The sequence below is a fragment of the Uranotaenia lowii genome, chromosome 3, assembly GCF_029784155.1.
Source record: "Uranotaenia lowii strain MFRU-FL chromosome 3, ASM2978415v1, whole genome shotgun sequence".
Taxonomy (NCBI): Eukaryota; Metazoa; Arthropoda; class Insecta; order Diptera; family Culicidae; genus Uranotaenia; species Uranotaenia lowii.
The window spans coordinates 187,361,166-187,387,877 of record NC_073693.1 but is presented as its reverse complement, the minus strand read 5'-3'; the positions used below and the strand labels follow the sequence as shown (position 1 = coordinate 187,387,877).

Below are 26,712 nucleotides of genomic sequence, written 5' to 3'. Positions count from 1 at the left end.
CCCCACCTTTCTGAATACAACACCCTAGGTCGCATGGGTTCCCTGCACCTGAAAAGTTCATTTCGTTGTATCAGAATATCCCCATTATGATTACATTGACTTGTCGCGGTGTGCATTAAGTTATCACACTTATCTTTAAAATCAACACTTGAAATGAGTGTTGTATCCAGATACTCATTTTGGCATCTTGTGTTGATTTTAATTATGAGTTGTACTTAGTGTATCAGCCAATGCTAGATGTGTGTAGTCACCCAATGCTATGCTATGCTATGCTATGCTATTCCAGGTCTCATGCCAAATTTGGGCCAGATCGAATCACGGGAAGGGGTCGCTCAACGAGCCTAAAGATTGTATGAAATTTTGGGATTTGGGAATATCTTTAATATTTATGGAGATATAGGTATCAGAAACTAACATTTTTCATGATACAGTAATTTTTCGATTTTATCACTATTCGATTTTATCAATACTCGCCATATTCACGCTCGATTTTATCACGGTTATTGTTTCGATTTTATCACGCTTTTTTATAAATCATTCCGAAACCATTTCCAGGACCTTAATTTTCGTTCAAAAGCGTAGAGCGTCTTTGTTCTTGATATTTTAATGGTTTATGTTATGGTGATAAGAATTCAATAATATGAAAATGCCATTGTACTGCTTTTTTCAGCTGTATAGTGTTTAAAATCGTCATTTGAATTTTAAAAACACTTGAAATAATTGACATAAGTATTCTAACACCATGCTAATGCTAGTGTTGTTATTTGTGCTTGATTAGCCGCTCTAAAAAGGGAAACTTTTTTGGTTATGCAAATCCTATAAAGATGTGGGTGAATTTAAGCGTTTTTGAAAAGAGGTAAGTGTCTCAGATTTCTATGTTTAATTTGTTTATTTGAAAGGAAGGCGCAATTCTGATTGGAAACCCTTTAGTATTGTCTGAATGGATAATTTTGGAAGATCAAAATGAAATTCTGCTAGCTTTGTCTTAAAATATGTACAAAGGACTAAGATTACTGTTTTTTTACTTATGAAAAACAAAGAATTATCTGCCCATTAAGCAAATTTCGAGAAACACACTTTGAAAGTCAAAGTTGAGAAATTTTCAAAAATTTGTGTGATAAGGTAAACTTTTTAGTGAATCAAAGGTGTGAAAATAAAAATATTGAAATTTGCAGAAGAAATTTTTTTGAGGATTTTTTCTTTGAACTCTTGTTCAAAATCGACATAAGAGACTGTAAAATTTCTATAAAAACTAAATAATTCACGTTAATTAGATGTAGACAATCAAATGAATATTCTACATGTTTTTATTTCGAGAAAAATCTTAATATTGCTATAGAGAAGAATAATTTTGAACTGAAATCGATCCTTTGTGTTTAGTAATCTTTGATAATTACATCCTTATTATCAAAATTCATTGATACAAAACGTTTTCACTACTGAAAATATTTTAAATTATTGATTAAATACAATAAAAATCCTTTTTTTACTTTAATTTTTTGTTTCGCCAAATTCACGGTTTCGCCATATTCACGGTAAAATTTTTTTTTACCGTGATAAAATCGAAAAACTACTGTAATCCATAGTCACCCCCCAGAGCCATAGTCACACTGCACGACGGTACAAATTTGTATTCGCCATGCTTATCCCAGTCTAGTTTTGGATTTTGGGCATACATTTTCAAAGTTTTAGTGAGAAAACTTTCTCTTCCACAAAATTACACGAAAGATTTCAAAATCTTCAGTTTTCCATCAAATGTGGCATCATCCAACAGCAGGGTTAGATGCAACATTTGTATACCACAACACTAATTAAATTTTTATTTTAATGTAAAGTAATAAAGTTATCAAAAACTTGTAAGGAGAGGGTTTTTTGTTGTTGTTTTGACTTTCAGGAGAGGAGTCACCAGGGATGGAAGGATAGGATTGGAAGGAAAGAGAAAACTTGTAAGGAAAGGGATTTTGTTTGATTTTTAACTTTCAGGAGGGGATTCACCAAGGAAAAAAAGGATGGGATTGGAAGGAAAGAGAAAACTTGTAGGGAAAAGGTTTATTGTAGAATACGTTGTAGCTCGGCTTCGGATGTTATCGGTGTACTTTCGCTTTCTTCTCCAATCTTCACATATACTATGCCCCTTTTCGTAAACACCGTTGTGAGTTTTCCCTCTCGTTTAGCTTTCAGCGCTCTCAAGTTGATATTTCTCGCGGTCCATGAGAGGTTTTCATTGATGTATACCCTATCTTTGGTGTCGAAACCGATGCATTCCACGGACAAAGATCGTGTTTTTAGATATGTGCCGTAGAAGTCGTTTCGTTGGTTTGTGATGGCAAACTGCACTAGAATAATGTACAATTTTCCAGGCACCATAGCAGTTCTCGATAAACGTCGAAGATCTACTAACGGCATCGAAGCTTCGACGTATCCCAAAGCTAAAAACAGCTTTCCGAAGTAACTATGTAGATCCTCTCCAAGTACAAAAGGTATACCACGAATCAGTAGGTCGTTGTTGTTATTGTTGCGTTGAAGTGTTTCAGCATTCTGACGAATGCGCTCAGTATTTTGAGAGATTGACATCTTGAGATTAGAGACTGAGTGACGCAATTCATCCTTCATGAGATCCATTTCGGTTTTTATCTCACTCCTCATATTAGAAATCTGCTCCGTTATCTTAAGAGAGGTCTAGGCCTTCGTTTCCTCGAGCTTGCCGATCAGCATCTTTGCAAGTTGTGAGATGGTCATGGTGGAGTCAGTTGGCTCATCGTTCGGCATCTCATCCAATTTTGAACTTTTCACAGCGAGACGTGTTTTGTTCATAGTGGATCAGCAAACAAAGAAAGCTAAGCAGGCCAAACAATGGAATCCGATTTGATACCTCCGGCAGTTTTTCGAATTGATGTTTAACTCTCCGTGGTAATATAATCCGCGAAAAAACACCTCAGCGGCAAAATAACGGTACGTTGTACTTTTAGTGTTTAAATAAGGTAAAAAGCATACTATTTCACGAGTTCTGCTCTGAGAGCTGTGAGCCCGTGCGTTTTTTGATTGTTTGAAAACTTGAACAAGATGCTACAAATTTTCGAAAATTTTTATCAAACATAGCATTCTTTAAAATTTGCAGTTATTGAAAATATAACTTCAAAATTTTTATCCTTCCAATCATGAATTTTTATGATTTCAGCTAGCAGAATTTGTTACAGTATTTTTCACCCCTAAATGCCTTTTCTATAAAAACATTTATGGTTTAAAAAATATAAAATTTAATTCGAACAAAGCCAAAAACTACTGCAATTAGTGCTTCATGCATTACGACATTTCAAATACATCACAACTGGTGGAACCAATAATTTTTCCGACTACCTCAATTTTATCTGCAATCAACTTTAAAACTTTTTTGTACAAACGGTATGATTATCTGCGGAAATAATGTTTTTAAAGGCCATTGAAGTTGAAAACTGTTGCATGATGCACCAGATGCACCAGACGGTATCTCTGTTTAAAAGACATACATCGTCTATGCCGATTTAGGCTTTGCAGACTGAATTAATTACGTTGAAAATTTAAGATTAACATTTAACTCCAGTACCGAGATGGGAATCGAACCCATGCCATCAGAGGACCAGCGATTACCGTCTTACCACGCTAACCACTCGACCAACGAGACGTATCTCACAACTAACCTTGAGTTCTGTTTGCTTCAAACACTTTAACCTGATTGGTCGCAAGTTGAAATCGGAAATGAAACTTCTTTCTTCCGGTAATAACACTAGTAGCTTGTACTGGCGAACTCGCGACACTATTTTTCATCACCTAAAAGTCAAACCCTTTCATTTGACCGGTCGAAAGTTGAAATCGGAGCTAAACTAATTTCTCGTGGTACTTACACTAGTAGCTTGTACTAGCGAACTCGCGACACAATTTTCCGTCATCTTCAAGTCAAACCCTTTCACTAGAGGGGTCGCAAGTATAAATCGAAGCTTAACTAATTTCTCGCGCAAATTGAAATCGGAGCTTAACTAATTTCTCGCGGTACTAATCCTAGTAGCTTGTACTAGCGAAGTCACGACACTATTTTTCGTCACCTACAAGTCAAACCCTTTCATTTGACCGGTCGAAAGTTGAAATCGGAGCTAAACTAATTTCTCGCGGTACTAACACTAGTAGCTTGTACTAGCGAACTCGCGACACAATTTTCCGTCATCTTCAAGTCAAACCCTTTCACTAGAGGGGTCGCAAGTATAAATCGAAGCTTAACTAATTTCTCGCGGTACTAACACTAGTAGCTTGTACTAGCGAAGTCACGACACTATTTTTCGTCACCTACAAGTCAAACCCTTTCATTTGACCGGTCGAAAGTTGAAATCGGAGCTAAACTAATTTCTCGTGGTACTAACACTAGTAGCTTGTACCAGTGTTCAAAATTTTCACAGTCAAAGCTCAATCTTCATTCAACTGACAGCATCCTCACTGTCAAAGTCAAAGCTTTTAAATAGCTTTCATACTTGCATCTTTCAAAGTAAAGGAGCTTTTTACCGTATTCATTTCCTGTCAAAATCCTTTCAAATTCATTTGAAAGCCGCTCCAGTCATATTCAATTGAAAATGATTGATGTTTTTGTTCATGAATATTTTTGCAGGTCCTTGAACAAAATTTTCGCTTCCTGAATTTTTTTTTCTTCCATATTCAGAATAAATAGGCACTACGAGATGTTATATATTATAGCTGTTATGGAAATCGGGTAATCCGTCGCCTACTGAGGACAAAGTGGACATAGTTTGAAGATCATTATTTTTCAAAACGAAAGTTAACCAAAAATTAGTTAAGTGTTTTTTTTTTTCATATTTTGAATTTCTATGAAATATAAATAGAATTGGAAAGATAAACGTATGTATGTGTATGCCAATCCTTCCTTCCAAGATTATCACTGAAAGCAACACACATCCAAACAATCTTGGGTGCAATCGAATTGGCATACACCGCATCATGTCCTTCACACCGCCGCACACAGTAGTGTTTGTTGTTGTTGCTGTATTCAAGCCTTCCTTGGCGCTCTTTCAATCCTTCATGACTGAAAATGTCTGCCTTTCAAATGAATATGAATATGAACAGCGCACACAGTCATCGAAAATTGAAAGGCGGTTTCCAGCTTTCATTCCTATTGGACTGAAAGCCGGGCTAGTTTTCGTTCAATTGGAAAAGACTGACAGCAATGATGGCTTCATGTGAGCTTGAAAGTCGAAAAGCTTCATTGTGACAGGAATAAGTGTTGCGCGGCTTTGAGCTTGTGTTGCTTTCGGCTTTCAATGATTGAAACGAATATTTGGCACACTGGCTTGTACTATCGAACTCGCGACACAATTTTCCGTCATCTTCAAGTCAAACCCTTTCACTAGAAGGGTCGCAAGTATAAATCGAAGCTTAACTAATTTCTCGCGGTACTAACACTAGTAGCTTGTACTAGCGAAGTCGCGACACTATTTTTCATCACCTACAAGTCAAACCCTTTCATTAGAGGGGTCGCATGTTGAAATCGGAGCTAAACTTGTTTCTCGCGGTACTAATTCTAGTAGCTTGTCTCCGGTCTCCGGTCTCAGGTCCAAAGTCTCATGTCTCAGGTCTCAGGTCTCATGTTCCATGGCTCTTGTCTCATGCCTCAGGTCTCATGTCTTATGTCTCATGCCTCATGTCTCAGGTCTAAAGTCTCATGTTTCATGGCTCTTGTCTCATGCCTCAGGTCTCAGGTCTCAGGTCTCATGTCTCATGCTGAGGTCTCAAGTCTAATATCCCTTGTCTCAGGTTCCAGGTCTCAGGTCTCATGTCTAATTTCTAATGTTTCATGTCTCAGGTCTCATGTCTCATGTCTCATGTCTCGTGTCTTAGGTATCAGGTCTCAGGTCTCAGGTCTCAGGTCTCAGGTCTCAGGTCTCAGGTTTCAGGTCTCAGGTCTCAGGTCTCAGGTCTCAGGTCCCAGGTCTCAGGTCCCAGGTCTTAGGTCTCATGTATCATGTTCTTAGTCTAAGAGATAAGATTTTCCCAACTTCAAAAAGATTCTAAGTGTTTTCCTTTGAAAAGGACTTAGAATATTTTCTCTCAAAAACCGTGTTAATTCGCGAAAACCGTGTAAAAAAAAACCGTGTTAATTCCCGAAAACCGTGTAAAAAAGCCGTGTAAAAAAAACCGCGTAAAAAAACCGTGTAAAAAAAAACCTAGGTGTACGTTGAATATAAAAAATCTTCTAAATAAGTTATTGAATAGTAGTAAATCAATAATTTGAAAGTAACATTCTAAATCACCTGTGAAATTCAATGCCATCGACCAATTAAGAATGATTTTGAATCACGAAAAAAAACCCCTTTTATTTGATTAAAAGCAACATAAAAGGAATCAATGGATAAATAAGGTTCTGAAATCAATCTTTTCGGTAATTTTTTTTATATTTTTGCTAACATTTAATGAAATTTCAACTATTTTTTGAGCTGTCGAAAACTAGCGCTGAAAACACGCCTAATAATCTATTTTTCGACACCCATCTTCTTCGGTATGTTTATACTGTTTCCATGGTGTAAAAAACGCCGTGAAGTAGACAAGCAATTCCGATACGCAAAAATTCATATTGCTGAACTAACAAAGGAGGTGGAAATATGCTTGTCGAAAACTCAAATTGAATGTCGAAAACTAGATCATCAAGAGGTTTCAGTAAAAGGATAATAAAAACGCTGTTTTGAAACTTTTGATCAAGAAAAAAAGTAGAAAATGAAGAAAAAAGTCTGATTCATATAACCAAACATATTTGAAATGAAAAACTTTAGTCAAAATAGTTTATTTAATGGTTTTTTTGACAAATCAAGCAAAAACTGTCGAAATCTAGGTATTTTACCCTACTGTCAAAACATTCCAGATCCGACAGCTAGGAGCGCTATGGTATAATTAACAGTGCGTCCAGATTTGTAGTGATCCATGCTTTATATTGATTTTTACTGCATCATATTATAATTTATTATATTATGGGCGACGATTAATATAACTCAGCGAGTGGAGAAAACAAATATGGTATAATCATATAAATTCTTCTAGATTATTGGCGTCAGCACACGAGAATTTTTTGTTCTTTTCATTATTATTCCCTTACTTTAACACCCTTTTCTGAGGGTTTTTACAGTTCCATCATTTTATGTCAAAAAAGTTTTATTCATCAACTGAAGAATCACAAGTTTTCAGCAGATATCACATCATATTTATCTGGATTTATATTTACCATAGTTTGTTAAGTATATCTTGAAAACAAATAAACTTACAGGCATAACCGTTAACTACTTAGCATATTAAGTTGTGATCGAGAATTGTGACAATCTTAATACTCATGCTGGAAAACAAATATATTCAATTTAAATTTGCTTCATCAAACATACGCAGGCTTTTGTATATTAATACGTTTTTTTTGCAGGATATTTTGTAACATATTTAAATACATTATAAAACTAAACTACATTTATCCCAGGATATATTGTTTCCCATTATATTTCAAACTATATTCATACAAAACTATATCCATGATATAAAATGTATATTAATTGCAATATTTCATGGGGTCGGTGGGATGCATCAGGGCATCAAACAAATGGATTGAGCGAATGGGTATGTATCTGTAGCAGTACTACTCGTATTGAGTTCTCCTGCTGTTGAACGCGCTCTTCTAAAAACGAATCTTGGGGACGGGGACTACAGAGACTTGCATAGTGAGTTAGTTCTATATTTGGCAATAACTTCTCGAGACCAATCGATCCTAACCCTTTGGATATCGTAAGTGACTCTACTTACGAATCCATTCCCTTGAACGTCTCATCCAGCAGTTATTAATTGGATATATGGTAACTTACATTAACGTGCATTGTAACGGTTGTACCTGGTTACATGTTTTGTATAGTTCATTTATTAGATAGATTACTCTTCATAAAAATAATAATTTAAGGATCATGTTTGTTTCATGTATTACGTTGTTTTGAACAGTTAAATTATTATTAGTTATTACTGAGCCCTTATTCCTTCTTCAAAAATAATAAACTTCAAAAGACATACTTCAGTCATTAGAGTCGAACTTAATAAAAACGCTTCAACATAGTTACGAATTGGTTAATGATAGTTGACCTTTTTCTCATTGCGTAACGGCCTGGATTGAGAATCTCTAGAGGGCGAGTTCGGGATGTATCTCCCCCGTCTTGTGGGAAAGGGACAGTTGGATGCGAGGATCTGGGAGCAAAAACGAGCAACTAGATCGTGCTCACAAAACCCAAGCCGCCCCAAGGGTTTTCGTGTATGACGTAGTTCCGGGGAGCTAGGTCTGATAGCGCTTTCCCTGATCTGAGGGTTCACAGCCTTACATTCATTCCCAGTTTGCCCACGAGGTTGGTTGTGCGCGTATTTGTTCGGGTATAGTCGGTATGTCTTTATAAAGTGATGTGTCAGGTCTAATAGGTTTATTAATTCGTTCCTTTAGTATTTCGTTTAGAAATCAAGAGTGTGTCGTGTGCCAGCGTTAATATTCGTGTGCCGAAGAAAGAAACTAGGTAAAATAGTGCTCCAAATAAAACCGTGCTCTTTATTTTAAAAAGCCCTCTCCTAACGATAGCGATCGCCCAAAGCATCAGCCGGCCCCCTGCCACACATCACACCCCGAGACACCCGCCCGTTGGGCACAGCTTCTTCGCTGGCTAACAAAACACCAGCACGCCCGATTCGTCACCATATCGGCGATTGAAGAAGTCTGGGACAATCTGGTGGCACTGGAAGGTATATCCGGTGTAAGCAACCCCGCCAACATCAACTTACATCCGGCCAAAAACTGTTGTTTTCCAATCACCACTCACCGAAATTCTGGAGCCGAGAGCAGCCAATCATCGTTGCCGTCGCCACCGGTCAACAGCAGCAGATAAAAACACGCAAGTAGGTGCTTTCCAGTGGGGTCCATCCATAAAAGATGAAACCCCCATATTAAACTATATGATCGATCATAACCGTTTTTAAGCGGAACGGTTAACAATATCCCGTTTCCCAAAAATCAGGTTGCTGAGGCATTTCGGTCAATAGTCACCCTTTTTATGACCGCCCAACCTTGCAAAACTAAAATCCCCGGGTAGAGAGATGAAACGAGAGCACGGAGAAGTCTAGATAGTACGGCACACGGCTAGGTATAGAATAGGGTTCGTTAAGCCAGAACATGTTCATTCTTGCTACTTATAAAATTAAGAAAACCTAATTAAAATTATGTATCCATCAAAAACTAATGTTTCCGCCCTTTAAATACATTCGATACAAATCCTAGCCAGAGTTTTTAAACTGAAAAAGAAATGACTTCTTAACTTTCGGTCGTTAGTCCACTCGTTAACTCGCTCTGCGCTTAGCGCATTTGAAATCGAGACCACCACGCTTCCAGGTTCGGGGAGTTATTCTGGGATGAGCGTTCGACTGTCCTATGATGAGTGTTTTCGGGTATGGGCGTCGTCGAACGATCGTTAGTCGGTGGTTGGTTTGAGGCGTTGTTGATCACGTGTCTATGTTGACAGACGAACGCTGCGATAGGCGGAAGTCTGAGTTTGTTCGTTTCGGAGATTTTCGTAGTCAGCTGTCTCTGACTACCCCTGGTGCGGGGAGCAATGCAAAACGACTCGTTCAAAGGAGTCTCATCCGGGCAAAAACCAGCTGTGCGGTCTCCTTTTAGGAGTGGCGCATTTTAAACCGTACAGAAGTCTTAAATTCAGAGCAGCACCGACTACAGCATGACGTGTATGACCAAATTTAACAAACTTAAACATTTCATTTTAGGTAGCAAAGTCGATGTTTTTTTCATGACAGAAACTTGGTTAAACGAAACGGTCCATGATTCAGCTATTGGTATTGATGGTTTTAGTCTTATTCGTAATGACCGAAACAGTAACGGCGGTGGAATCTGTATATATATATATATATTAAAAGCGGTTTGAGATTTAAAATCATCTCAAAGTCGTCCAGTGGCAGTGGTAACACTGAGTTATATTGATTGAATTATTTTGTAACGATAGTAGATTATTTTTCGGAGTCTATTATAATCCACCGGGACAAGATTGTGCCCAGTTACTCCAAGATCATTTTCAGCTATATACGATACATTATAATAACTCGTTTTTGATCGGAGACTTCAACTGTGATCTTTTAAAACAATCTCCGAGAATCGAAATCTTCAAGGATACTTTGTCATGCTCAAGTTTTACAAATGTGAATAGGGAACCAACTTTTTTCCATAACTTTGGTTCTTCACAACTTGATCTTTTACTGACGGATTCGACAGAAAGCATCCACAAATTTAGTCAAATTTCCTTACCCGGTGTGTCTAACCACGATTTAATTTTTTCGGCCCTCAATTTCTCTAAACAGAATCATTGTGATGGTTAGTGGTTCCGTGACTACATTAATTACATTCATAGTAGACTTTCCCAATATCTAAATGATACGAATTGGAACTTTTTTTTCAGCATAGATGATTCGGACATACTGGTCGAAATTTTCAATTTTTTTTTACAATCTCTTCACGATTCCTATTTTCCTCTGAAACTAAGAAAACATCGGAAAAATGCATGGTTTAACCGTGACATAGAAGTAGCTATGATAAACAGAGATCTAGCTTATAGAACATGGAAACGAACAAAATTTGAATGCGACAAACTGTTATTCAAAAGGTTGCGCAATAAAGTCAATATCCTAATTTCAAAAGCTAAAATTGCACACGACAGGCTTAAATTAAACTTAAATTTACCTGCTAAAAAGTTTTGGAATAATTTGAAAGCATTCAGTCTAAGTAAAGAAGAAAAAATTTCATCCATTTCTAATTTTTAAGCCTCAGATGTAAACGATTACTTTTGTTCAAATTTTTTATCTGATGATAGTGAAGAAATCTTCATCCCACAAACCTCAACCGGTTTCCAATTCAAACCGTTTCATGAATATGAAATAGTGAATGCAATAGCCTCTATTGAATCCAACGATACTGGACTCGATAATATCCCTATTAAACTTGTAAAAATTGTTCTTCCCGATATACTGCCCATTTTAAACCATCTTTTTAATACAATTGTTAGAACATCTAAATTTCCGTTTCAATGGAAAAAAGTTAAAGTTATACCAATTCCAAAAAAATCGAATAATCACGATATTACTAATTTAAGACCAATTAGCCCTCTAAGCTCCATTTCAAAAATATTTGAAAAGCTGATCAAACAACAAATTTCGGACTATATCGATGAGAATAATCTTTTAAGCAATAGTCAATCTGGATTTAGAGCTCACCATAGTACAGAAACTACCTTGATCAAAGTGCATAATGATATTGCCGCTTCTCTTGATAAAAAAGGGTTAGCAGTACTCCTAAGGCTATGATCATTTAGTACCCGGGCACTTTATTTCGGTGATAACTACGTTATTAGAGCTCGGATATGCAAAACTTTAGAAGCGTTGTGTTGGTTATGAAAAGGACAATCTGGCCTATTTTTGTCAGATTTTTAAGTTAATGTGTGTCTGAGATATTCACGATGCAAAAAGAGATGGTAAAAATAATTTTGCACAAATTTGCGCCTTTTGCGCATTTTGCGCCTCGAAAATTTTTCATTGTCGACTTGATAACTCATAAACTGTTGATTTTTTCTGATTCTTTTTTGGGCCAAATGGTTAAGAAGTATAAGGAGTTACTCTAGAATCCACACGAAGTTCAAATCAAGCATCGGAATGGAACCCTTGATCTTAAATATGGTAAAAAGTCTATGGTTATTGGGGATAACTGAATGCAGACCCCTTAAATAATGCAATTATCCCATTTCCGTCAGTCAAAAAGTGTTGTCTGACTAGCAGACACCAAGTAAATAACTAATAGTGACCAGTTCCTTAGATTGCAATACGTACAACCGGTTTTTACGCAATGTGACAGATGTGTCCTGATGGACAAAGAAATTCATGTTAAAACCGGATTTAAGAGATCAAATTTTTCGAGATACCTATTCATGAAAAGGTTCCAAAAAGATTCCAATTGCTTTTTCCAGGTGAGTTTGTGTAAAATATCATGATTTTGCAAATGTTTTGCTTCTGTGGTAAAAATAATAAATCAATAAATGACTGAAAAAAGTGTGCAAAGATAAAAAAGAGATTTTATGAAGAAGTAAGATTATTTCTTGAAATCATTGATAAATAATTTTTTATATATTTTTATATTAAATGTCATATTAACACCTTCATTTCTTCCATAGAAAGTTTTTCGATCAAATGAATAGTTTTTAAAATACATTCGTTTGTAACTGCCCGGATACTAAATGATCATAGCCTTATTAATAGATTTTGCTAAAGAGTTCGACAGAGTGTCCCACAAGAAGCTCATCGAAAAATTAATTTCTAAATTTTATTTTTCTGGACCCGCAGCAAAAATGATTAAATCATACCTTCAGGGTCGTGAACAGGCTGTTTTCCTTGATAGCTGTCTGTCTGTTCTAATGCCCATTGAGTCAGGAGTTCCTCAAGGATCAATTCTAGGTCCACTTCTTTTTTCACTCTTCATAAATGATCTTCCTACAGTTCTTTAATATTTTTGCTCTGACAAATCAGTGCCCCTAAGTGATGTTTGTGATAAAATCAATTATGAATGGTCCTACTTAAACCTTCTACCTCAACCCCGCAAAAACTAAAGCTCTGTTTTTTAATAGATGGAATAGGGATTCAGATCTTCTGAGACTTAATTTGGCAGAATCTGAAATTATTTTCTCCGATTGTGCGGAAAATCTTGGCGTAATCTTTGATCATGAACTGTCATGGAAAAGGCAAGTAAACAAACAATGTAGCAGAATCTACGGATCCTTAAAAAGGCTTAATCTTACCACTAGGCACCTCGATATTAATACTAAACTAAAACTGTTCAAATGCTACATTTATCCATTGTTTATATACGGAGATTTTATCTACTCAAATTGTTTACTTAGGTCCATGGATGGACTTCGAGTTGCTTCGAACTCATGTGTCCGCTATGTTTATGGTCTATCTAGATTTTCAAGTGTTTCTCATCTTCAAAAAATGCTGATCGGTTGTCCATTCTATAACTTTTATAAACACAGGTTGTGCGTTTCGGTCCATAGAATAGTTACTAGAGGAGGTCCGCATTACATTAAAAGAGTATTTGTTCCAGTAAGAAACTCTAGAACTATTAATTTTGTAATTCCACCTCATATTTCAGTCTATTACAATAATTCGTTTCTCGTAAGAGGCATCTCGAACTGGAATAATCTTCCTACCAGCATAAAGTCGATTAAATCGAAATCGGAATTTAAGAAAGCTTCACTATCAAGATTTGCATTAAACAGAATCAGTTGTTTCTTATTAGTTAGACATGAAAATTCATCAGAAACAATTAAATTAAAATCGAAACCAATGGTCCGAAAATCAATCAAAACAAACACTCAGGATGCGTTTCCTGTTGGAAACATTCCGATTGTATAATGGGATAGCGCCTCTCGCTACTGCTTCGCCTGGCTGGTATGCAATCTCGATCAGCGCTCCTATCAGCTATGCAAACCGAGTCGCATCATTCAGAATCATCGGTTCAGCAAACATCGCATATCGGAGATGAGTGAGATACAAACTGATCCATTCTGAATGTAGCTCACTCAGTATCTGCCTGAATTATATGAAATTCAAAATTATTTTTTGCAGGACGCGAAAAATCAAACAGTTGTGCGGGACACCATAAATTCTCAGTAGTTTTAACGTGACGTACGAGATTTTAATAAGAGAACTTGTAAAAATTGAAAAACACGGCGAAAGTGAACATCTTTCCCTCACAAACACAACTGCAATTTGATTTTGATCATACTGATGTTAAAAAACGTTATAACAACAAATAAATTTATTAATTTGCTTTATATCAAATCAAACAAAATACGCTAATGATCGGCTTCATGTATCATTCACTCACTGCCTGATCCATTCACTCCTGATCGAAGACCAACAAGATTCGCCATATGCATTGCGCATTGGTGATATTCCAATTTGATGATGGTGCTGCACTGTTTTGACAGCAAGCATCGTGCGAGGTGATCTGTATTTTAGCGATGAATTGAACGATCGATGATCGGGTAGGTCCAGTAGCAATCAATAACGAAACCCGACCGCTGTACGTTCAGCTGCGAAGTGCAATCAGAAACATTCATTGAAAATGAGTGATATTCAGAACACTGATCGAAACAATGAAAACCCAAATGTAACACTTCAAAAAGATTGTACATATCTTATGTTACACGAATAAAATTGATTATTATTATTATTATTATTAACTTGCGGTGACTTGTTGATGAAGCCTTAGCCACAACTGCGGTACAACCGTGCACCCAAGTTGGCTACCATACATACAAAAATCTTGGATGAGTTTTGAACCCAAACGAAGCTTTTAAGACTCCAGGTTAGAAAAATTCAAAAATGACTCCAAATCGAATCAGTCTAATATACAGAGTGCCGGTTGGTTAGGTTTTAAAATAAATGAAATAAATAAAATTTAAAATCGAAAAAGTTATGTGGTATAAATATGTAGCATCAAACACCGCTATTGCTTGATGCTTCATTTGGCGGTATGACTCAGATTACGATATTGTAAATTGTGAGATAAAAACTCAAGAAGAAAAAATTATTATTTATGAGAACACGTGGTGAAACTTTTTATTTAATTCCATCAGAAACCATGTATTTAAAGGTGACTGCGAAGTTTGCTTTATGTTTTATCCGTCGATGTTACAAATGTACAAAAGAACAATTGAATTTTTGCGTTCAATGCAATGCAAATTTAATATAAATGGTCGAGTGGATCAGTCATACAGTCTAGCCTTCAATTGTATGGCACAAAAATTTTCACTGGAGAATAGAATCCAATTTGTAAGCAGCTCATTCTTGTTTTTCTTTTCTTCTCGCTTGTAGAATTCAGTGCATGTACGACGACGTAGCTCTTGGGATGGCGAAGGACGAACGAACAGAAAAAACACTAGGGTAGGAAGGTACTCGAAACAACTTTCAACGATTCCCGATGAGGACTGAACTCCCCATTGACCTGTGTCACTGTTTTTCACCTTACGCTGCCGTTGAACGTGATGTAAACATCACGGGATTACGGGAACTGATTCATCGTAACTTTCATCAAAGGTCTCTGTGCGCAAACTCGACGAAACATTCCCAACGATTGGAAGGATGAATTCAATGTGATGTGCTGGGGATGCTGGAGGCTGGATGCTGTGTTTGGCTGTCCGCTGTGTGTTGTAATTTAGATCAGTTGATTTCCGAACGTCCTCGTGATTAGATGGCCAAAAGTGGATAGCTAAACCTTGGAATTGGTGTTTGCGATGCTTGACCTAGGCCAAGTTAAATGGTACGCGAGTGTTGAGTGAGGTCGATGCAAAAAATATATAACCTATCCTGACCGGACGGAAAAAGCCATTCATTTCCCCTTGTAAGAGAAGAATTACGAGAGTGACTTTGTGCACAGTTTTGGCCTAGCGTGATTAGCTGTACCGGTCTCTCGATGGATATGTGTACCGGATAAGGCTTTCCGGTGGTTTGTGCCTGATGCTGGATACGGCTTAACGATGCCTACACGTGGCCATTATCGTTACTCGTGTCAGACGGATACACCGAAATGAAGCTGGATTATTGAATTAAAACATAACTTTCTCGTTGACGTGGGAAACCTCCAACGGATGATGAAGGAAGATTCGTTCCGGCGACTCGGAAGCCCTACATAGTGTGTTATCTCGGCGCGTATCGGCGGAAGGACGCCGTAATGAATTTATAGGTGCGATCCGCGTACAAGTGCTAATTGTCATAAACGCGAACTGGTGATTTACCTGAATGAGGTCCTAGCGGAAGAGCTTGTTACCATACCAGGGATCTAGTGATACCAGAAGCGAAGTATTATGTTATCCCAGTGAATGGCAGTGAATACGGTGTGTATGGAGTATGAAATATCCTCTTGTAGTCGAGTAGGGCTTGTGGGTGGTAGGCATCAGCAGCTATCTTAACACCTAAACTGTGGCATTTGGCGAGTGGCTTGTTGGTGTACAGTACACGAGTTTTGTACCAATGTTGGAGCTTTTGATGCTGCTGCTGATGATGATGATGATGATGATAACGAGGGAAATGAAATTGCTCGGCACGTTGTACTAACATCCAGTGACGTTAATGAATTTATCGTGCCGGTCCACAAAATATGATAGAATCGTGAGTTGTGTGAAACTCGCTATGTGTGGCGCCATTGCGTTGGAACGAAAGAAGGGGAAGGCTCGGTTCCATATAATAATAACGATGGATGCTTACGACGACTGTGGCAGCACTCAGTCAGCAATAATTTCTCTATTCTCACACATCAGCCACTTTCCGATATGTATAGGCTTCTATTTCCAAGCAGGCGATTTGTGCGAGGTGTGGCTTACGCGTGGAACCAGAAATGTATGATTATCACACTCCAGGTGCTATAAATCAATAAAGCTGGGCGTTTGTGTATAGCTGGGCGATCCATTAATGCAACTCTATTGCTCATACATTTTCCGGCGGTAAAGTATCACTAGCTCTTCTCATAAAAGCGCCTTTGGCATGGTTTACATCTTATCGTACTAACAGTCGTCCTTTTAGGATAGACTGATTTTGCTGATACATGGTCGGTCATGTTTGAAACTTTGTGTGTTTTTTATTTATTTATTATTATTATTCCATTTTTTTAAATATAATTTTTAAGTACCGTAAAACGGTTACCCCGTTGATCACCGGAGTAAATTTGACCAATAATAAACCTTTCCACATTATCATCAATAACTCAGTCTGTACTTTGCATTTTTTAAAACTGTTTTCCACGTTTGAAAGCCTATCAATAGAGTATCAAATAGGCAAAGTTTGGTTTGCATTTGAAGCTTTTTCTGTTATTTAAGAATCTAATTTCAAAATCTTAAAATATCTATTTTTCCAAGGCTCGCAAACAATTAGCTCTCCTGATGATACCAAAAAGTATTAGAAGCAAGCGGGTTGTTTAATGTGAAAGAACATTTTTTTTCTTTGTATATGAACAGTTATAGTGCTATTTTTATTGTCATTTAGAGATAAATATTTGATATTTAAAAAAAAAAGGACATTTTCCAAGAGTAAGCCCGTTTTGGACAAATGGATAGGAACCCTATCAAATCGTTAACTTTGACGAAAAAACGAAAATGGAAATAGTGGGAGGGCCTAGAGGAATGTATGAAGGTAAAATTTCATTTGTTTTTTGAAGCTCAAACTATTTAACAATTATAATTATTTTTGCCCCTAAATGTAGGCAGCATCATTGTTCTTTTTTTCGAATATAAATATTTTTAAAATAAAACGTTCAAAACCAAGGTTAAATGATAAACTAGCATTTGTAAATATTATGAAGGTGTTGTGTATCCTTTACGATCTAGAAAACTTGTTCAAACCGTCAGAATAGAGACTGATCAATGTCACCCCAAAGCATCAAATTCCGAACAGTGACGAAAACGATTTTTAAATCAAATTTAAAAAGGTCTAATAAATTTCTTCATCCATGTTTTACGTTCATAGGAGTTCAGTACTGGTTTTAAAAATATAAAACATGCCACATTCCACTTAACAGAAAAAAATAATCGAAATATATTGAAAAAAGTGATCAATATTACCCCGGATTACGGTATCGTATATTTGGGGAACTTTGATCACTTTTTTTTTTTGAAGTATTGTTGAAGGGATTCCATTCTCGTATTATGTACTTTAAAGTTTAACTGGTGTGAGGACACTAAAGTATCATCATTGATTTTAGAATTTTCAGACAAGTTTAATAGCTTCACTAAAGTAGTTAACTTTTTACACGATTTTATGTTTCGGGGTAACTATCATCACTAGAGGGCAACAAATATTCAGGCGAAACTTAAGGGGCGAATTAGATTTCTTGATCCCCTTTTCATCATATCTTTTAGCAACCTCTAAAACCAAATTTTTTGCGCTGAAAATTTTACAGAAGCTTAGTTTTATGATTATAAATAAGTTTTGTTCAACTTTTTTTTCTTCTTTTTTATAAACTTTTGTTCAATGGAAAACTTAATCGTTGAGGAAAAATATTTTATTTATTTATTTATTTAAGTCTTTGACTGCTGCCATACAGACCGAATATTAAAATTAACTTATGTTTAAATTAAAACTATGTTAAAACTAGGGAACGTTACGTATTGCACATTTAAACATTGATTTGGATACATTGAAGTCAAACAAGTGTGAAACATCGTTGAAGACTTGACAACATCGATTCAGCGGGTGGTTTTGTCCAAAAACTGTTCTGTTTCTAGGTAGCCAAAGGGTGGTTTGATTACGCAAACGGCGGGCTGGGGCGTGCAAACTCAAGCTTTGGAGCAATTGTGGACAGTCTATAGCGTTTGTCAGGATGTCGTATACAAACATTCGCTGCAAATATGTTCTTCTTTGGCCTAGGGACGGTATAGACAAAAGAGCACACCTTTGTGGGTAGGGTGGTAGCCTTACAGGGTCTCTCCATGGCAGTTGACGCAACGCATAACGAAGAAATTTTCTCTGAATTCGTTCGATTCGTTCGATATGGACAGAGTGGTAGGGTGCCCAAACTGGTGCCGCATACTCCAAGACACTTCGCACCAAAGAGCAGAACACTGTCTTGAGAGCGTATGGGTCCTCAAAGCTCAAAGTATTTCGTCGCAGGAATCCAAGCAGAGCGAAGGCTTTAGCTGTTGTTGTTGCGATATGCTGATTAAACGAGAGTTTCTGATCAAAGGTTACTCCAAGATCCTTAATTGTGACAACTCTTTCGAGCGGAGTGTCACCAAAAGCGTAATCGAAGACCAAAGAATTTCTGGTTCTAAAAAAGCTGATGCACTTGCACTTATCAGCGTTTACTTCCATTCCATGTTTTCCACACCATGCGAGAAGTCTGTTAATGTCTTCTTGGAGGGCAGCGCAGTCCACTCTTGAGTCAACGATCCGGTAGATTTTCAAATCATCTGCGAACAGTAGTTTTGGCGATTGAAGGACGGTTGCTAAGTCGTTTATGAAAATCACGAAAATAAGTGGTCCTAAGTGACTACCTTGCGGAACACCAGACGGCATAGTAAACATAGTGGAGTGAACTCCACGGATATTTACGAAGCCTTGACGATTAAGCAGGTAAGAGTGCAACCATTTGCTTACCCATTCAGGGAAACCATAGCGTTTTATTTTCTCCATCACGACCATATGAGGTACTTTGTCGAAGGCCTTGGCAAAGTCGACGTATATTGAGTCCACTTGCAGTTTTTTATCAGTTGCAGTATGCAAGTCACTGGCATAGCACATCAAGTTGGTCAACGTTGATCTCTTCCGGATAAAACCGTGCTGGACTTCGGCAAGTATCGGAGTAGCTGCTGAATAGAGCCTTTCGTACATCAAAACTTCAAGCACCTTTGAAAAACAGCAGAGGATTGAAATTGGCCGGTAGTTCTCCACACGATGCGCATTCCCAGACTTATGAATCGGCGATATAGAAGCGATTTTCCAATGGCTAGGAAAAACACCTTCTGAGATTGATCGGTTGAAAATTAAACGAAGCGGTGTTGCAAGAGATACAGCTAATCTCGAAACCAATGACGATGGAATGCCATCTGGACCTGGACCTTTCGATGGATCGAGCGAACTGAGTACGTTTAACACTTCCTGATCGGTAAATAGAGGTTGTGGGAGCCTGACGTCATAGTTCGGTAGAGTTCCAAAATAGGTATCAGCGCAATCAGGATTAGACGAGCTATAAACACTGCTGAAGAATTCCGAAAATAAATCAGCGGATTCCCTGATGCTATTTTTCAATATTCGCATAACCACTGGGGCTAAATTATGTATGTTTTTCAGTACTTTTTCGAATGTAGTTAAACACATTTCAAGCATTTTTTTCCTAAATTCGAAAACATTTTAAGACTGACTCATAGCTATATTTCTTTATATCTCTCGACTGAGATATTTCAATTCATACGAAAGTAAATATTGTAAATGTTTGTACGTTTTCAGAAGGGGTTTATGTGTCATTTATGCTTCCTAAAAAAGGATGAATATTTTTATATCATCAATCCGAATGGCTGTAACTTGGCTGAATATATCGAAGATCGAAAAACACACGGGCAAAGGATTTCTGATGCTCCACAAAGTATATTTTTTCGAAAAGTATGTACAGTTTTTTTCACATTTTCACATTCTATCAAGATGAAGTTAACCTTCATCGTTTTATTTTTTTCGTAATGTGCGATGCCTAAAGACTATCTTTAATCTTCCCCTACTCTATCCAACTAATCTAATCTATTCTAACAGGTCACACAACATATTACCTCTAAATCAACTTTGCGATTTACAAACAACAATTTATGTATTTGATAATTTGCACTTGTCAAACAGTAGTCAATGGACAACAGGAGTTAGAATCCATAACACCCGCTTTTCTCATCACTTAGTACGCAGCACACCTTCAACTTCTCGTGGCCAACGCCGAATTTCTTTTATTGGTCCAACCAAATTCAACGTTCTTCCTGAAGATATAAAAAATTCAACGAATAGAAACTGTTTCAAGACCAAACTTATACATTATTTCAAAGAAAATTTAAGCAGTTGAACATCCAACCACTATTCAGAAGTTATTTATTATTTGTCTTGTATTTTTCTTAGCTGTAAATCTATTATATAAAATTCTCTTGTAACGGTGTTTGTAGTACTACTCCTCCGAAATGACCCAAACGATTCAAATGAAATTATTTTTAGAATATTCTGTAGGCATGCGAATCGGTTTATATCGAATAAAAATAACAGAAAGTCGCATCAATTGTCCGTAATAATTAAATTTGTAGTTTTTTGAATGAAATTAAAGTCATGGCCTTCAATTTTCTCAAGATTTTTTTTCCTTTGGGCGCCGGGCAGTTTGTTTTTCGTCTCTATGGTCGTCCAAGGCGTCGTAAGCAAACGTCGAGGGATGATGGTAACCAGGGCATAGCATACTGATTAGTTGAAATATTTGGGCGCGCATTTCTAAACCAAGCATAATATCAATGCATGTGGTAGCGATATGAATCCCAGATGTGTTTTTTTCTTTTTGATTCCTAGATCATTTGTACAGCACACAGTAATGAATGACACTTAGATTGATATTTTGCCGATCAAATCAATATCATTTAAACGATTTAAAAAAAATAAAACTGTTTTGTTGAAATTGTTGTCTGAAAAATATTAAATTAGTACTGATGCATATAAAATTATGGTATGACTTTTTGCTGACATTTGAAATAAAGAAAGTGGGAGATTAACATACAATTTTATAATCCAATTCCCCTAGAAACATTTTTCGAACATGTACAAATGTGCATGACTGAAGATGTTTCGGGTGCCTTTAAATTTTCAGAACAACAACAAAATCCATTGAAGATGAACAGACACATGAACTGAACAAGAGCCTGTCCTTTTAAAAGGATTATATAGGATTGATGTTAATTTTAAGGCCTAATGCAAAGAACTTTTCGATTTTTTGCAAGCATAAGTGAAAGTTATCAATAAAAATGAAAGAATTTTCAGTTAAAAGATACACTAGAGCAAGTGCAAACATTAAACATTTACAAAAAATGCATACATTATTCATGTATACATATTCACATTATTTCTTCATCTATAAATCGTTAAGCCCAATTAAAAAATCTGACTAAATAAACTCAACTTTTTTTTCTAAATCATTCACCGAAAAACTGCTTACAGGTTCACTGTTTGTTTACACAGAATTCAAGTACGTACTTAACATGAAAGTGTGTTTATGTTTAACATATTTTGGCTACATAGAAGAGACTTGAGATCCGCTTTTTTGTTGAAAAGTTTTTCTGTGATTGATATTCCAGAAGCATTATTTTTTTTGATAGCAGAAGCAGAATTTTTTTGATAAGTTTTTATTATGACCTGAAAGTGCCGAAAATGATATTAACTCCTGACATTTCACACGGTGAAACAACTGGCAACGCGCCCAAAATTATTAAATGTCTTTGTAAATGAAAGTCTTATGGTTATTCAGAGTTCAGTAAAATTGAAGTACCAAGCATTTTTTTTTCTGGAAAAACTGCAGGTATATCAATGAAAGTTGATAAAAAAGACAAACAGGAAAAAGTATTAAATTTATTTTAAAGTCTTTTCACTGACGCATCTGAAAAAGAGCAATGTGTATTCCCTTGCATCGGTAAATGGGACAAATGTACCTTTACTTAGATATTTCTTTTTGAAAGAATATGAAAGTTGAACTGTGATGATAGCCGAAAGACAATTATATGTTTTTAAAGGTTTCGAGGTATATTTACATGAAAACTTCCAGAAAAAACGAATGAACTCATGGAATCATTGTAGCCTTAACAGATTAGCTCTTTTCGATTTATTTAATTTATAAAAACCTCCATGCTTCAGTTAGAATCTTACAAAAAACAGTGGTTTAAATTGGCAGATATGTCCATTAGAATAAAAATGCAAATGATATTGCTGTAATTCGGTTGAATATAAACAAATCTTAATATATATATTCCTCCTTTCAAAACCGATCGTTTTTTTTTATTTATTGGGTAAATGTTCAAAAGAATCTAATTAGCATTTTTTTGCTGAAAAAAATAATAAAACGGTGAACTGTTTTTTGACATGGTTTTGATGAAAATATGGATATTATTTAATCACCACTGCTTCCAAGGGTGAAAATAGTGAACAAAAGCTGCTTGAAAATGGTTAGTAAGTACGAGTAGTAGTACGTCTCGGTGGTCGAGTGGTTAGCGTGGTAAGACGGTAATCGCTGGTCAACTGATGGCATGGGTTCGATTCCCGTCTTGGTACTGGGTGTTAAATGTTAATCTTAAGTTGTCCACGTCATTTGTTCAGTCTGTAAAGCCTTAATCGGCTAAGACGGTGTATGTCTTTTTAAAAAAAAAAAAAAAAAAAAAAAAAAAAAAAAAAAAAAAAAAAAAAAAAAAAAAAAAAAAAAAAAACTTCAATGTTTTTTTTATTTCTTCAGTTCTAAAAAATATACCATCCGAAGAAACTCGGGAGCTGAATGTACTGCGTTACGCAGAATATTGAGCAAATACTCCTAAAATGGTCCCCAAAATTCTTTTTCCATAAAGTTTCATAAGCAATAAATTCTAATTAATGAGAAACTTTTGATTCCGATTTTAACCTTAATGTGAACTCGAGCAAAGCGGAGTAAATCAACTAAATGGTATGCAATAAATGAAACATAGATATTATCAACATAAAGTTATTTATGGAACAAGCTACAAAGAATGGATTTTTTAAGCATGCTGCATGAGGCTTGCCAAGTTTGATCGTCACGTTTAGTGCTGAAAAACTCAAATTTTCAACGGGAAGCTGATACCTGACACCATTCGGCAATATTTAAAGCATCCGAATCAAAGAAAATTAGATGACAAGTTTTCCTGTAAGATGCATGTAAGATTGATTGAAGATAATGTTTTGATAATCTATGTAAAGATTCGTAGAATTGAGTTAATTTTTTTAGGTTTGATTCCAATAGAATGAAGCGTGACAATTCGAGTAAAAGGAAAAGAAGGATATGTAAAAAAAACCTAGGACATGTTCACGAAAGTGAGACGCCAAGTTAAACATGGTAAGACGAAGTTTACCGGGTCTGCTAGTTTACTATAATTAAATGTAGTTTAATAAATTTTTGTAGTATTTCATATTAAATTTTAGTAATTAATATCAAAAATGTACATGGATCTCTTAAAAGGAAAATTATTTCCACTGAGATTCATGTTGTAATTAAGTTTTGTAACGTAACATCTCCTCGCACTAAGTAACTATATTATTAAAGTTCTCAGCATGAGTTAATTTTTGTTCGCGTTTGTGTTTTTTCTTTTGCTGTCAGACATGCTGAGAACAGTTAGCGTCCATTACCAGAGGGCTCATATGAGCTTCTTGGTGTGGGGGAGTGTGGCGGGCCGCTAAGAAAAAAAAATTAATAATGAGTTTTATTCGGTTTAGAGTGAATTGGATTGAAGTTAAAAGTTGCTTATTTTACTTATTTATTAAGGTGTGAAAGAATTTTTGATTGCATAATTGTAGTTCCGAGCATGGTTCAAAGATGAAAAATAAACTCAGTTATTTGTGAAACAGTTTCAACAAGAACTCTATATATTTTTAGTAGAAATGATGATATGAGCCAGTAGACTGAGTCGATTTGGGGTCATTTTAGAATTTCCCAAACCCTGGGGTCTTTAATGCTTCATTTTGATCCAAAACTCATCCATGATTTTCTTCAGAATTTCAAGTACCGTTTACATGAGTAAATTTGAACTTTAGGGTTTGTCTGAATTGAATATTTGGTACCGAAAAATCAACATCATTTTTGTTTCTTTTGTAGAACCGAGACTGCTCATGGCTTTTGTAGCAATTTATAAAATCTCTGAAGGAAATCTTCCGCTGAACATTTTATTCCAAGACCGAAACTTCGTATCTTGTTAACTAAAAAAGTTATAACCTGTTTATCAGGGGTATGTCTTTTGGCATTGAAAAACCAGGAATGTCTAGCAAGGTATTGCAAGAAAGGTAGTCATGCCATACCTCGCTAGGCATCCAGCAGTGATGTCAATTGAATTCATGGTTTTTCAATGCCAAAAGACATACCCTTGTTAAACAGCTTATAACTTTTTTGCCTGATAAGATACGAAGTTTCGGTCTTGGAATAAAATGTTCAGGGGAAGATTTTCCTTCGGAGATTTTACAAATTGCCACAAAAGCCATGAGCAGTCTCGGTTCTACAAAAGAAACAAAAATGATGTTGATTTTTCGGTACCAAATATTCAATTCAGACAAACCCTAAAGTTCAAATTTACTCATGTGAACGTTACCTAAAAATTCTGCAAAAAATCATGGATGAATGTTGAACCAAAACGAAGCTTTGTAGACCCCAGAGTTTGAGAAATTAAAAAATGACCACAAATTGACTCAGTCTAAAGAACCAGTCTTAAAACTCAAAGAAACGAACATACGCATATAGGAACACAGTGAAACCTCATGTTTCTTTGAAGAGATTAAATTTACTTAACTTTGTCTCAGGCATGCATCTTTCAAAGATATGATGACTAGAATCTCACAAACGCTAAAACCACCAGGGCACAGAAAGAGTACTGTGTGTTCCGTGATCGAAAATCGATCTCATGAACTTTGACTTAGAAGGCTTGAAAGCCACGGTCAGTGCTCGTTTTGCGGTTTTGAATGATATATTTGTCATGATTTAAGCTTCGAGAAAAATCGAATTAAAACTGTTTTTTCATGTTCCTCCAGAACAAAATGTTTCAAAATCCAATACAAACTTCAGAGTCGTTGAGCGACCCCTACCCCTGGTCTGATTAGGCCCAAATCTGGCATAGGACCTAGTGCTAAACCTAGGTTCAATTTTAGCCTGCAGCGCATAACGTTTTACAGGTTTCGAATTCCCCATACAAATTTGGGGATTCTTATTGATCACTCAACTGGTTTCTAGCTTAATCTTTTCAATATTGTTGTTTTTGTTAAATTTTTGATGCCATTTAACCCTTGTCATAAGGAGCCGAATAGCTGTATTTGCAGAGATGCACTAAAGAGCGAATATGAACAAAAGTTGTAATTATATTTACAAAATTTCAAAAGCAATGTGTTGTACATAGAATGGTGAATATAATTGCCTTTACTTTTTATTTTTATCTTTTGAAACATAAGTCTCTGTGACTAGTAAATTACTCATGAAACTCGTAAAAACGAAAAAAATATGCATCGGTATTGAAAGGGTTATCTTTCAAGGCATGAAAACACCAACTGTAGTCATTTTGGTTTGCTTTAAGCAAATTTAACACGTTTTTTTTTTTTTTCAAAAAATGGTTGTGCTATCGCATACTTTTAGGGGGTTTAAATTGTGGAAAAAAATCCGGTATAAATAACTACGGACAAAAAAATGGAATTCGATTTTCATGCATCATTCAAAGCTCGACATACATATATTCATGTAGATATACCTTTTTCTTAAAATTTCACAGCTTTGTGATCATTTTCTTCTAAGGTTTACTGTTTGGAAAAATGTAAATATACCGTTCCATTCAAAGTTGCTTCCTTCCATTTCATTGAGAGAAATGTCTGTTTGCAGGTTTTTATAAACTGTTTTTCATCCTCAAATTTGAAATTATGAGTTTTTCAACAACAAACAAATTGATATTAAAAGTGATGCATTTTTTTAAACAAAGAACAAGATAGATGAGCGTTCAAAAGTAATTAACTTATATTATAGAATTCATAGAAAAATTGATAGAAAAGTTTCAGTGCGATTAATGTTACTCCGGCGATCCATGCAAAACCTGTTTATGGTACCTATTATTTAGTATTGAAATAATCTTAAAATTGTCTCATTACTTAAACACATCTAAGCAGAATAACATTTTGTTGGCACGCATTTAACGAAGAAATTGCAGAACCTTGGGAGATATTTATCTTATAAGATATGTCTAAAAACTAAAGTACTAGCAATGGCTTGCTGAATCAGTTCAAAGTACGATAACGTTAAAATGTAATCAGATTGAAAAACACCGATATAAAATAAAGTTTCAAAATTTGTAGTTTCAACCATTCACTGCACTTTTCTTC

General features: G+C 35.9%; 1 protein-coding gene across 2 annotated transcripts in view; it reads left to right on the top strand.

Moving 5' to 3' along the window:
- Positions 1-15,303: 15,303 nt before the first annotated feature.
- LOC129751742 (uncharacterized) overlaps positions 15,304-26,712 on the top strand; it is a 184,954-nt gene continuing 173,545 nt past the window's right edge. The window contains exon 1 of one of the 2 annotated variants that reach the window (XM_055747422.1): positions 15,304-15,986. The gene's annotated coding sequence lies outside the window, so the exon portion shown is untranslated. Of the gene's footprint in view, positions 16,039-26,712 lie in introns of both variants that reach the window. The other variant, XM_055747423.1, reaches the window with a different exon arrangement.